The sequence below is a fragment of the Malania oleifera genome, chromosome 5 (assembly GCF_029873635.1).
Source record: "Malania oleifera isolate guangnan ecotype guangnan chromosome 5, ASM2987363v1, whole genome shotgun sequence".
In the NCBI taxonomy this organism is placed as follows: Eukaryota; Viridiplantae; Streptophyta; class Magnoliopsida; order Santalales; family Ximeniaceae; genus Malania; species Malania oleifera.
This window is the reverse complement of record NC_080421.1, coordinates 28,550,233-28,564,283: the sequence shown is the minus strand read 5'-3', so window position 1 is coordinate 28,564,283 and position 14,051 is coordinate 28,550,233. Positions and strand designations below refer to the sequence as shown.

The following is a 14,051-nucleotide window of genomic DNA, read 5'->3' as shown; positions in this document are numbered from 1 at the left end:
ATTCTATTGGAGTCATTCTGTAAGGAGCTTTAGAAATCAGTGTCGTCCCTAAAAGTAAATCAACGACAAATTCAATCTCACGGTCAGGAGGTAATACAGGTAGCTCCTTTAAAAGGCATCTGAATATTCCTTCACTATTAGAATATTGGTAAGTTTCAATTCTTTCTCTAGCATTTTCTTCATACAAGTTATGTACCCCTGACATCCATCAAGGAGTAGCCTCTTCGCTTGAATAGCTGACACTAGCTATGGTGAGGAACGCATTCGCGACCTCACAAATCTAAACATCTACTCTCCAGGAGGTCTGAATATCACATCTTTTTGATAACAGACAACGCTGACATAATTGGCGGCTAACCAATCCATTCCCAATATCATATCGAATCCATGCATGTCTAACACTACGAGGTCAACTGGTAGCACTCTCCCCTCAATATCCACTGGATACCCTTTAAGTACCCTTTGACACCTCACTACTGATCTTGGCGGTGTGGCTATTGATAATTTGGTGTCTAGCAACTGAGTTTCTACCCTATATAACTTGATATACCTAATAGATACAAAAGAGTGTGTGACCCTTGAATCAAATAAAACAATAGTTTTAATTAAAAGCATAGTAATAATATTTGTCACCACATCACCAGCTGCCTTAGCATCTCTTGGTGTTAGTGCGTAGACTCACGCCTGCGCGACATTCCTCTACTGACAGCCTCGGGGTGCCTGGATGTTCCCTTAAAATGGTTTGAGAGCGGGAGCATCGCTCGGCTGTGGACGATAATCTTGTGCCAAATCACCCGGTCTACCACATTGATAGCAAACATTCCTCCTTGCTCGGCACTCTCCCACGTGCCTCCTGCCACATCTAGGGCAAATAGGGTAAGTCTACTTGCCCTGAAACCCACTGCTTCCCATCTCTAGTCTCTGTCCCCCGCTATATCTACCTCTTCTCCACGGGCCCCAGCTAGTACCCGCCTGAAATCTAGGAGGCGCAAGCCTCTTCCTCTGACTTTGCACCTTAACACCCCTTTGCTTGCTCGTCTCCGCTACGGCGGCCCTATCTACCAATTCTGCAAAATCCCACTCCTTCAAAACTGTCACCTGCTCATAAATTTCTTGCTTCAAGCCTCTCTCAAAATTTTTTTTTTGCCTTCTTTACCTCATCTAGAACTATGTATGGGGTAAAGCAAGACAACTTAACAAACTTTATCACATACTGCTGAACTATCAGATGTCCCTGGGTCAGATTCTAGAACTCCTCCACTTTATATTCTCTAATGGTGGTGGAAAAATATCGGTCGAAAAAAAATCTCTTTAAACCGGCTCCAAGTCATGGCTATAGGTATTGGTCTCTGCTCCTCTAGGAGTCTCACAGCAGACCACCAACGCTCAGCCTTCCCCGTCAGTCTGAATGTGGCATACAATACTCTCTGCTCATCGGTGCAGTGTAGTACAGTCAGGATCTTTTCAATCTCTTGTATCCAGTTTTCTTCCACAATTGGGTCTGCACTCCCTAAAAAGGCTCGAGAATTCGTCCTGGTGAACGACTCTATAGTGCAGCTTTGGTCCACTGATGGACATCCCTGCTCCCTAGAACTACATGCTATCTCAGTCATAATCTGCTAAACAACATTACGCAAGACTGCATTAGAATCACTGTTGCCCATACTAGAGGGCCTTGCATCATTACCACCAACATGAGCATCGTAAATCCCAGGGTCCATCCTGAAAATAGAACAACATAATCTTAGAATCCTAACTTCATAATATGACTAATACATTAATCCAACTAAGAACCTCATATAACCCATTAACCTAATGTTCTTATTCTCAATTTAAGATTCAATCTTACAATTTAAAAACAAAACCCAATGATAATTTATCATAGTTTTCCTGAAATCGTCATTCCAGGAAAATTACAGAAACCACCACGAAGTTCCTGCCTCCAGACTGCGGAATAAAACCCTAAATTTTCATCTTAACTTCCAACATTGACTCACTAAAATCTTGATCTACTCATTTCCTGTCTTCTTCAAGATATATTCCTACACTCTGGTATTGTTTTCCGCTGTGGACTAAAGTTTACAGAACCTAATAATCTAAGCTCTGATACCACAATATAACTTCCGAAAATTCTGGCTATATATTTTTTTTTTTTTCCATTTTACTTAATAAACTCCGATACTACAAACTATAAACAAAGTCAACCCAGACCCAAAGTGGAGTACTGGGGATATACTTATTCATAAATACATATTAACTATGCAGCAGAAAACATGATATACTTGAACCTTATACACAATACCAAAGTCCTACTAACATCATAATTATATATATACGTCCCCAAAAATCCATACAAATATTCTAGGGACTCACACAAAATCCCTCTTTCAACTTAAACACTTACCTTATAGTTAGGGTAGTATTAAAACTTTCATTATCTCAGAGCTCGCTCTGCTCGTTTGTTTGGGTTTCCTGAAATGTTTGAATTCTAGGGTGAGACACCTCTCAGCAAGTGTGATAGATTAGCATCAGTGTGTGGCACATGAGTTCTATTGTGTTATAAACATATATTGTATATAATTAATTGTAACATAATTAATTACTGATACGTGTGGTGACACTAATATTAACTGATAGCTACAGTATCGTGCTCTAAAACTAAACTAAGTCATCTGAGTTCTGCTATCATATAGTACATTTCATAAATAACTATAATATAACTGTGACGCCTTAATTTTCATACCATTTTTTTTCATCACCAGTAAATAATAAATATTAATCCAACACCTGTCATGTCACAACTCTAATACCATATCAATACAACTCGACCCGAAGTGGGATACCGGGTAATCAGTCCATCATATAAAAACATACCTAACAGCGGATGTCCATATATACATACCATCCAGAATACAAATAATTAGAGTTCTAAACATCCATATACATCCCCAAATGTCCATAACATACCTTAGGGAATTACATAAACACATTTTCCCAACACAAAATGCTTACCCTCCCTATCAGGGTACCAACTCCCCTTTATTTCGGAGTTCTATCTCCTGGTCTATTATGGTTCCTTGAAATATTAAAATATTTGGGTGAGACACCTCTTAGTAAGATGGAATAAATTATTCAGTGTGTGGTAGTATGAGTTCAATTACACCATATCACATTCCATTTTAATACATATAACAGCTGGGAGAAAATATATATATATATATATATATATGCACTCATAATCATATATGTATGTAAAACGTGTTTCTAAAACACTCTCTTATCATTTTCATATTCATATACGTACTTTCTTATTTCTCAAAATCATATTCACATTTTCTTTCATAAGTTTTTCTTTCTCATATACATATCTCAATAGCTTTCGTAAGTTTTTCTTTCTCTTTCTCATTTTCATTTTCACATTTCAGCCCATGGGTATCCTTATATATATATATCTTAACGTGTTTGTAACCCATGACTGTTCATTATCGCATCTGTAATGAGTAATCATAACCCAGCACATGAGTTTCCACCAGTATAAAATCCACAACGTGTCTGTAACTCATGGCTGCTCGGAGGATATTCCCATCTTATCGTCATGCTTCCCCCCATGATTGGGTTGTGCGGCTCAAAGGGTGGACCTAACCGCGGTTGACCTACCTAGTTAGATCAAGGGGGAACTTGTCTATAGTAAGAATGACCTACCCAATCCTGGTTCGGACCCAAGGAGGGCATCACAACCCTTCACAGGCCTATTTGACTATCTTGCCACATTCTCTACAAGACCGTGTAGTTGCACTATCACCTCACTAGCAACGGTACCGTGCTCTCTATCAACAACAACCCCATCAAGGTACTCATTTCCTCATTTCCATATTCATACTTCAATATTCTTAATTCGGAATTCACATTTCAGTATTCACAATTTAGTATTCACATTCAGTATTCACAGTTCAATATTTATAGTTCAATATTCACATTCATCTCATCACATTAGTGGTATTCCCATAATTTTTCTGTTCATTCTCCTCATAATATAAATCTCATTTCTCGTTTTTCAACATTTCTCAGTAAAAACATATCAATACCACATTTCATTATTTCCTAGTAAATTGCACACACACACACACACACACACACACACACACACACACACACACACACACACATATATATATATATATATATCACATTCCTTCATTTTTCTATCAAATCATTTTATATGCCACTTTTCATCATTTCCATATAAAAATCTCATTTCATCACAATTATGTATATAAAACATAATTAAATTTCCATAACTTCATTTTTGTATAAAACAGTTCAGTATATATATTTCATAATTTCATTTTCCTCAGCGCAAATCATATATCCCAATTTCAATTACATTTTCAGTATAAACATGTTATCTTATACTTCTTAAGGCTAACAATTTTTTCTAATATTTATAACATAATAACCAAAGGAAAAATATCATATTTCATTTTCACATGCTTTAAATCAACAATTCATTTCTCAAAAATAGCTATTATAATTTATTCTCCTTACCTGACTTACTGAGAGGCCCGTAAAAACTTAAATCTTACGCTCGCAGCGTTCGAAACTCAAAACCCTGAATTTCACATTTTTCCCAAATCAATCTACTCATTCCCCAGAATATTCTCATTTAGCACATCCTAAGCCCTATATAACTCCAAATAAACACCTAAATCCTAAAATACCTTACTTACCTTGATTTTGGAGTGGTGTCCAAGAACTTCAAATCAACAATCCACTCCGGTTAAGTTGTAGAAAATCTCCCCACGAATCCTGTGATAGGTTTTGATCGTCAAAACGGGCTTTAATAGAGAGAGAGAGAGAGAGAGAGAGAGAGAGAGAGAGTTCCTTGACTCTCGGTATCTTCTCGTCGACGAGACACGTGTACTAGACTTATAAGGACATTCGTCGACGAAGACTCTAGGTTAATTAACGAACCCCTGCTGATGCCCCTTTTAAATTTCTTTCCCCCTTTCTTATTCTTTTCCTTCATCTTTCCTTATAATTTTTTTCATAAATATATTTTTCGGGTCTCTACAATAACTGTTTCATGGTCCTGTGTAAAATTTGTCACAATAATATTTCTGAATAAACTGTTTTAAATATATCTAGTCATGACATCTGGGTTGGCTGAAATATCATGACATCTAGGCCGGCTGAATGATCATGACATTTGGGCCGACTGAATTATCACGACATCTGGGCTAACTGAATTATCATGATATACTGAAAATATCATATGTTCTGTACTGTTTATAGATTTTCTAAAAATTTTGTTATAAAAACATGCTTGTTCTGTGTAACCATAAAATAATCTAACATGCTAATATATGCAATAAAGTATTTATATTCATGTCATACAAGTGAGTGCTATTTTATAATATGTTGATTGTCTAAGAAAATTATATTTTTTCGAAAAATCACAATAAATCTATTTCTAGGGTTTTCTTAGTTCAAACATTAGATTTCCCAAAAACTTACATTAATTCATATATATAATTTCTGAATCAAATACTATATTTTAAATGGTAAACTTTCTAAAAATACTTGACATAATCTATCCCCTTATTTGTTTCCTAGAACTATGCCAGCAGGGAATTCAATACTTTGCATGCGGCGCCCGCACAAAGCCTGTATCCATAAACCCTAATTCAATCAACTTAAGTTCAGAATAACAATCATTTAACATACCTAGGCCCACATATTACCAATAACTAGTTAAACTTTTAAAAATAACCTCTTTACCCTAGTTTTGGAGTGGTGCTTGAAATGCTTGATTCACAAAATTATTCTGGTTAAACTGCAGAGAATCGCCGCCGGGATCCCGAAGTCACGTTTATCAGTTGATTCAGGTTGAAATCAAGCGAGAAATTGAGGAGAGGAGGGAGAGCCGCAACCCTAAGAGAGAGAAAGAGGATAATTTGATTTTTCCTTTCATAAAATGAGTTGTAGGATTTACATATAAGCTACTGCCAGACAAAACCATTGACGATTTGGCTTTTAACCAAACTTTTTCACCATTTTACCCTTAACCGTGCTGCAATAATTACAAAATCGTCAACGATTTTCTGCTTCCTCACCAAACCGTTGATGGTTTGATCTACACCAAACCAAATTCCTTCTTTTCCTTTGTTTTTCTTATTATTCCTATTTTTTGGGTCTTTACAAAATCCTACTCTCCCCATATCTCTTTCTTCTACTCTCCTTGTTTATATGTTATTTGGTATCTCTCCCACTAGTCCCTAGATTATCAACTCTACTGCTTGTGACCATATGACAGATGTCACCAGCTTCTTTTTTGCTCTCTAGTATTCTAAGAATCTATCTTAAGTTACCTTGGGTCCACTATTGTTATTGAGAAAATAGGAATTGTAAATCCTACTCGCCCCATACCTCTTTCTTCTATTTAGTGCATTTCTAAATCCCCTTTTAATCTCATGTTTGTTAAATTGCAAAGTCACTAAATTGCTCTGTAAGCTACTTTCTTGATTCTGTTCTTATTCAGAATCTGAAGATGAGGAAGACGATTGGCACAAGATGCGAGGCTAGTGGACTTTACTACTTTGAGTTCTCTCTTTTTAAATTGCTTGTTGTGTCACTACCACACCACATCTGTAGAGACTCGAAGAATTATAGTAGTTAAATAAAAAAAAAAAAAAAGAGAAATGGGAAAATTTTTAAAGGAGATTTAGAGGGCCTCATCGACGAACACAGAGCACTCGTCGATGAGCATCCTTCTTGGGTTCATCGACGGGGACATTCATCTCGTCGACGAGAAGTTACCGAGAGGACCATTTTTAGGGCCTGAATCTCGTCAATGAGGAGTAGACGTTTGTTGACGAGATTACAACTTGGACTCGTCGACGAGGTGACGTGGCTCGTCGACGAGGCCACGTGGGCATCGTTTTATATATAGCTCTAAAACGGATTTTTGACGAAAAATTCATTTTATTAGTTTTTTTTTCTCTACACAGTTCTTCTGACTTCTCTTTAGAAATTTGGCTTAGTCTCTCTCCGGTTTGACGATCAGAAGCTACCATGATGATCTTGGGGAAATTCTCTACAACATAGCCGGAGCGAAATGTTGATTTGAGAAGTTTGAGAACCATCCCAAAATTAGGATAAGTAGATTATTTGAGTATTTTCAGTATTACCCAGTTCATTTGAGGTCAGATTATGTATTATATGCTAATATACTAGAGTTTTGTGAAGTAAAATCAAGGTATTATATTTTCTAGAATAAGGTGTTTTGGGACCCTACAGGCAAGAGTTGAGGACCCCAGTGGGTGGTATTTTAGGAACGTAGGTAAAATGATATATGAATTATAGTTTAGGAATTAAGCATATGTGGATTTGGGGAAGTATGTATGCGATAATTATTTAGGTGAATTCAGTTGTTTGATTGGGAAATTATGTGTATTATCTTAAGATGTTGAAGTTATAAATGCTGCACATGTGAGACTGTAAATAGCAGCTAGTGTTTAAATAGTCAGGTAAGGGAAATATGCTATGTTAGGATATTTTGGCATGATTTTCAGTATAAAATATACGTTTTACTAGATTATTTTTTAGATTGTAAAATTAGTATAATAGAAAATACAGATTTCAAAGCATACGAATCCTATTTATTTAATTGTTTGGCATGAACTAGGAATAGTGTAGCACAGTAATTATACAGTTTACAAATACCATATTTTATAGTATTTTAGTAGAAAATATAATGAGATATATATATATATATATTTCATAGAATGATGAATTTTCAGTATACATACATATAGAAATTATACAGTATATTTAAAAGCATGATTTACAGTATTTGTACAGAAACATGTATTTTCAGCAATTTCAGAATATCATGATTTTAGAACCATAACACCCAGATACTCAGATATTTAGACAGATTTTCAGTTATACAGATATTAAATATTCAGTCAGATATTTAGATTTTCATATTATTCAGATTAGTTTTACAGTGTTATGATTATTTCAAAATCATGGTAAAACAGTAATTTAAAAATATCAGTTATATATATATATATATATATATATATATATATATATATATATATATATTATCAGACCCTGATGGACTAGATTCAGTCAGCAGAGTACGGTATCGTATCTATTTTCAGTTCAGAGTGTAACAACATAATTCAAATAGTATGTGAATATTCAGTAGTCGATCATGCCAATGTTGTGGATAGACTTCCTGCTAGTTAGGGTTGAAGAGGCCGATCTGACTTTTGGAGTTCAGTTAACTTATTCTGATAGGTCAGACAGGATAGGTCTCGCCTTCGAGCCGCACAATCCTATCATGAGGGGTTAAATCATAACTTTCAATTATTCATTCAGGGAAATTTTCTCAGTTATTTTATATATTTAGATTTACAGAAATCATAGACATACCTATGAATATTAGAAGTATTATGAATAGAAAATTTAGAAAAACAATTTATATTAAATAACATAGGTATGAGCTATACTGCACATTATTTATACATGTTTTCTTAGACTCAGTTATTTATGGTATTTATAAATCAGTTTTTACAAATATGTAAACTCACCTACCACACACAAGTAATAGCATATTTCATCTTACTGAGCATTGTCTCATCCCAGTGATTTAACATTTTTCAGGTAATCTAGTTATGCGAGCAGATTAGACTCGCAGATAGAGGGGACTACAGTACTGCCCTGTCTGTAGGGTGAGTATTTTGGGAAGTCATTTTTGAGTAGTCCCTAGGTCCAGATGAGGGTATTTTTGGAATGGTTGTGTATACGTATTTTGAAAAATATTCTAATAATCTGGTATTGTATATATTAATATGGTTGTATATATTTTGCTTTTCGCTGCTTAGGTAGTTTATTGGGTTCCAGTTTCCACGATCCTTATCTGGCTGTTATGATGGTTTGGTTTATTAGAAAGTATCAGAGTAGAGGAATTTTATAGTTATATATATGTAAAAAAAAAAATGCATGAAATATCAGGTCGTTACAACATCAAACCCATTATTGCTTTGGTCATCCATCATTAGACAAGTTTAAACAACTAGTTCCTACTTGAGTTCCTTGTCTAACCTTGATAGTGAGTCTTGTCAATTGGGAAAACATCATCGTGTTCCCTTTGTCTCCCAAGTCAATATAAGAGCCATTAGCCCTTTTATGTTGGTCTATTATGATATTTGGGGTCTTGGTAATCTCACGTCAAAGTTGAGGTTTTGGTACCTTGTTACATTTGTCAATGACTATTTTAAAATGATTTAGTTATATTTAATAAAGATTGTTTTGAGTTGTCTAATATCTTTTGTATCTTCTATTCTCAAATAAGAACTCAATTTGATGTGCTAGACTGAATGCTTCATGGTGGGAATGCTGAGTACTTCAATACTCAATTCACTACCTATATGACAAACTTTGGCTTGATCCATCAGTCATCCTGTGCCCACACTCCATAACAAAATGGAGTTGTAGAGCGGAAAAATTGGCATGTTCTTGAAGTCACTCAAACCCTATTGATGTTATAGCCCCACTTTACATCAATTCTTTGTCTTTGCTAATGCCACCTTTTTTTGAGTCTGCATCGTATTATTCTGATTCCTTAAGTTCTATTGATCTTGATGAGTCCCTCTTTTTGCCTAGCCTTCTCGATCCTAAGTTATTTCCTCTATCCATTCTTCCTGCATCTTCATCTACTTTGAGTCCTTCTTGTCACTTAGATCGCCCCAATCTGCAAGTGTACACACAAACCAAGGGAGGTGAGCCTCCTTGAGCTTCCACTTCTATGCCTAAAGTTCCCTCTTCAGATGACCCTCTTCCCCAAGTGGTTGATCCTTCTATTGCTGCTTGAAAAGGTAAATCCACTTGTACCCAACATCCAATCTCTAGTTTTGTGTGTTGTGATTTCTTGTCACCTTTATACTATTGTTTTGTTTAGTACTATACATTCTGTTGACCATCCAAAGTCTATTTTTGAAGCCCTATCCCATTTTAGGTGGAGGAATGCAATGATAGAAGAGATGCATGCACTATAGGACAATGATACTTGGTACCTTTTCCTCTTGATAAGTTTGTGATTGGTTGTCGTTTGGTGTACACTGTGAAGGTTAATTTAGAAGGTGTGCACTATGAAGGTTAATTTAGATGGTTCCATGGCTTGATTGAAGGCCCATCTTGCTACTAAGGGATAAACTCATATGTATGTCTTGGGCTATTCAGACACATTCTCCTCTATCACCAAACATGCCTTAGTACACTTGTTCATTTCCTTAGTTGCCTCCTATCACTATCCTTTATACCAATTAGACACAAAGAATGTTTTTCTACATGGTGATCTTTAGGAGGCTTGTATGGAGCAACCACATGTGTTTATTGCTCAAGGTAGCTAGGCTTAGTATGGTGGCTCAAGAAGTTACTATATGGTCTAAAATAGTCTCTTAGGGCACGATTCGGTTGATTCAGTGCTATAGTACTTGTGTCTTTCCTTCAACAGTGTGCAATAGTTCATTTTGTATTTTGTTGTCGTACTCCATCCATAAGGATTCTGCTTATTGTATATGTGGTTGATATTGTAATTATTGTTGATGATGATTAGGGTATCCAGAGCCTAAAACATTTTCTACAGACTAAGTTTCAAACAAAGGATTTGGGATCATTGAAGTACTTCTTGGGTAAAGAAATACAAAAATCTCGTATGAGAATCAATTTATCATAGCGGAAGTATGATATTGATCTTTTAGATGACACTGGAGTGTTGGGCTCCAAACTCATTGGTATGCATGTGGGTCCTAAAAGTAAGCTAGTGCTAGGTATGAGTGATTGTTGCCCAACCAAGGACGATATCGGAGACTTGTTGGAAAGCTGAATTATTTCATGGTCACTTGGCCAAATAGATCTCTTGCACAAGTGTTGTGAGTTAGCTTCTTGATTCTTCGAGAACAAGTCATTATGATGTAGTAATTCGCATCTTGAGATACCTCAAAGGTGCACCTGGGAGAGGTCTTTTATATTACATTGAGGTCATGCTCATATTCAGGGATATACTGATGTAGAGTGGGCCAATCACCTTTTGGCAAATATCCACAACCAGGTACTGTAATTTTGTTGGTGAAAATTTGGTTTCTAGGAGTAAGAAACAAGTTGTAGTGGCTAATTCAAGTGTTGAGTCAGAGTATAGGGCCATGACTCACACCATATGTGAACTTGTTTGGATAAATAACATATTGGAAGAACTGAGTTTTCTACATTCTCAGTCTATGGAGTTGATGTGTTATAATCAAGCCCGTGATCCATATTGTCTCCAATCCAATCTTCCATGAGCAGATGAAACACATTGAAGTTAATGCCACTTTGTTTAGGAGAAACTTGTGCAGAAATTTATTACCACCACTCATGTGAATTCTGATTTGCAACTTGCTGATTTATTTACCAAAGATTTGGGGTGTGCTCGTGTTAAATTCATTTGTAACAAGTTAGGAGCACATAATATATATGCTCTAACTAGAGGCCGGGGAGGGGGGAGTGTTGATTGTTATCTTAGTCATTTAGCATTATTAATGTGTTAGTGTTATGTTAATAAATGAGAGTTAGTAAGGTTATTATGGTCATCGGGATGTACTTTGACATATATTATAAATATATGGAGAGACCTATCTCTATGATTAGGTCTTCCATTTTACCCAATTATTCAACAATAATATATGAAGATTAGTCTCTGTTGGCTCAAATGTGCTATTTGTGTTTATTGCAAAATATAATGTAAAAATTGCGTATAAATTATGGTTTGTAGTGCTACAACCAATTTCATTTGAGGAAGTTGATGTGGAGATAGATGGTAATTTGAATGTTTTGAATTCCATTTTAAACTCAAATTGTGAGGCTTCATAATTACCAAAAATTTGAATGAAAATTTTAATTTTGATTTCAATTTTTAAAAATGATGGAAAGTAGTAGTAAGTGTGGAATTTTTAGGAAGCTTTGTCTGATTAATGCATGTTTTAGGACTAAAATATAGTAAACGAAAGGCATAAATGACAAGCATGTGGTGTATAAGGCACAATAGCCAATAACTATGATGAGCATAATAAATATCTTGAATTTAATTAACAAATTAATGAATTAGTTTGTAATAACCCACAAATTAATCAGACATTATAAATTAAATACAATGGTATAGTTAGTCTATAAGTTGAGTATTACATAAGATTTCAAAGGACATGTTTGATGTTTGGTTTGCATAATATAATGTAGTAGGAATGGAAATATAATAGTTTATAAAAGAGAGTATGATTTTAATGCAAATGATCACATTAAAAGTTGATGTTATTTCAGCTAATGTGGGATATATAAGGAGTAATTATTTCCAAAATTGCGATGTATTTTTGTATTCCATGTTGGTTGGAATTATAATGTTGTGCAAATTAATGCGTAGTGGAAAAACAAACTGTTCAAATCGTGCAATGCAGTAACCAACGATGAACAATATAGAAACACAATTGCACGTAGATAATAAAGAAATCAAATAAACAATGATACAAGAAATTAACATGGTTTGGCAATGTGCCTACATTCACTGGAGCAAGCGGCTGATTTTCACTATCCTCATCAGACTAGGGTTACAACATCATTTATATGCTAACCTTACATGTACAAAGGGATTAGGAAGTTCCCCATTTACCCTTGTATCAATCCTCGAAGGTTATGCCTCTGAATCCCAAACCTTACTGATCTTTTCAATTCAAAATTCAAAAACAGCAAAGAACAAAACCCTCGACGGTTTCTTACTGAGACTAAAATCGTCGACGATTTTAGACAAAACGTCGACAGTTTCCTTCTAAAGCTAAACCGTTGTTGTAACAGTTGATCAAACTGTTAACTGTTTCTTCTTGCAATCCAACTTCCTTGTTTTTCCTCAGCAAGCTTTTCTTGTGCATGTGTTCCACTCAATATGAGCCATATACTCCAACAATTTCCACCTCGGAGAATATTCACCCCTTAGGATAAATATGAAAACATAACTCGCAGCTCCACCTAGGACAGTAGGTTGGGATGCCTTTAATCTAGCAACTGGAGACGTTGATCAAGTCCAAGCAATGCTTGAACTTGTCTGTGGTAACATACTTTGTCAATATATTTGCTGCATTCTCAGAAGTGTGAACTTTCTCAAGCAGTAGTTCATCAGAAGCAACTAATTCCCTGTTTCTGTAAAACTTCACATCTATATGCTTGGTCCTCGCATGATACAAATGCACTTGGTTCTTCTCCAAATAAATGACACTTTGACTATCACAATGCAATTGAACTCCACCTTACTGAATACCCAGCTCCTTGACCAATCTTGTAAGCCATAACGCTTCCTTAGCAACCTCAGCCACTACCATATACTCCGATTCAATAGTAGATAGTGTAACAAGTGACTGAACCATGGACCTCCAAAAAATAGGCCCTCCTAGCAGGGTGAATATATACCCTGTGGTAGACCTTCTTTCATTCAAATTCCCTGCATAGTCTGCATCCACATATCATACCACTGAAGGATCACCTTATTGCTTGTCGAACACGATGTCATAATCTGTAGTACCCCTTAAGTATCTGAAAATCCACTTGACTGCATTCCAATGTCGTCGACTCATATTTGAAAGAAACTTGCTCACCACACTAATATCTTGTGCTAGATCTGACCTTTTACAAACCATAGCATACATTAAGCACCCCACTGCATTGGAATATGAGACATTGGACATGTCACGAACGTCATCATTTGTCTTTAGGCACTAGGTGGTAGACAACCTAAAATGATTCACCAATTGTGTACTTATCGGTTTGGCATTGTTTATGCTAAATCTCTCTAACATCTTCTCAACATAGTTATCCTAAGATAACAACAATCTCCTTGCAGCTTTGTTCTTGTGAATCTCCATTCCAAGAATTTTCTTGGCCGCACCCAAGTCTTTCATGTCAAACTCTTTGCTTAACAAGGTTTTCAAATTATTGACTTCAGTCAAACTCCTCATAGCAAT

The 14,051-nt window shown here is 35.6% G+C and overlaps 1 protein-coding gene across 1 annotated transcript in view; it reads left to right on the top strand.

Annotated features, from left to right (window-relative positions):
- Positions 1-8,871, top strand: part of LOC131156670 (protein LPA3) — a 33,182-nt gene extending 24,311 nt beyond the window's left edge. The window contains exon 10 of the mRNA XM_058110526.1: positions 8,674-8,871. The gene's annotated coding sequence lies outside the window, so the exon portion shown is untranslated. The remainder of the gene's footprint in view (positions 1-8,673) is intronic.
- Positions 8,872-14,051: the final 5,180 nt, after the last annotated feature.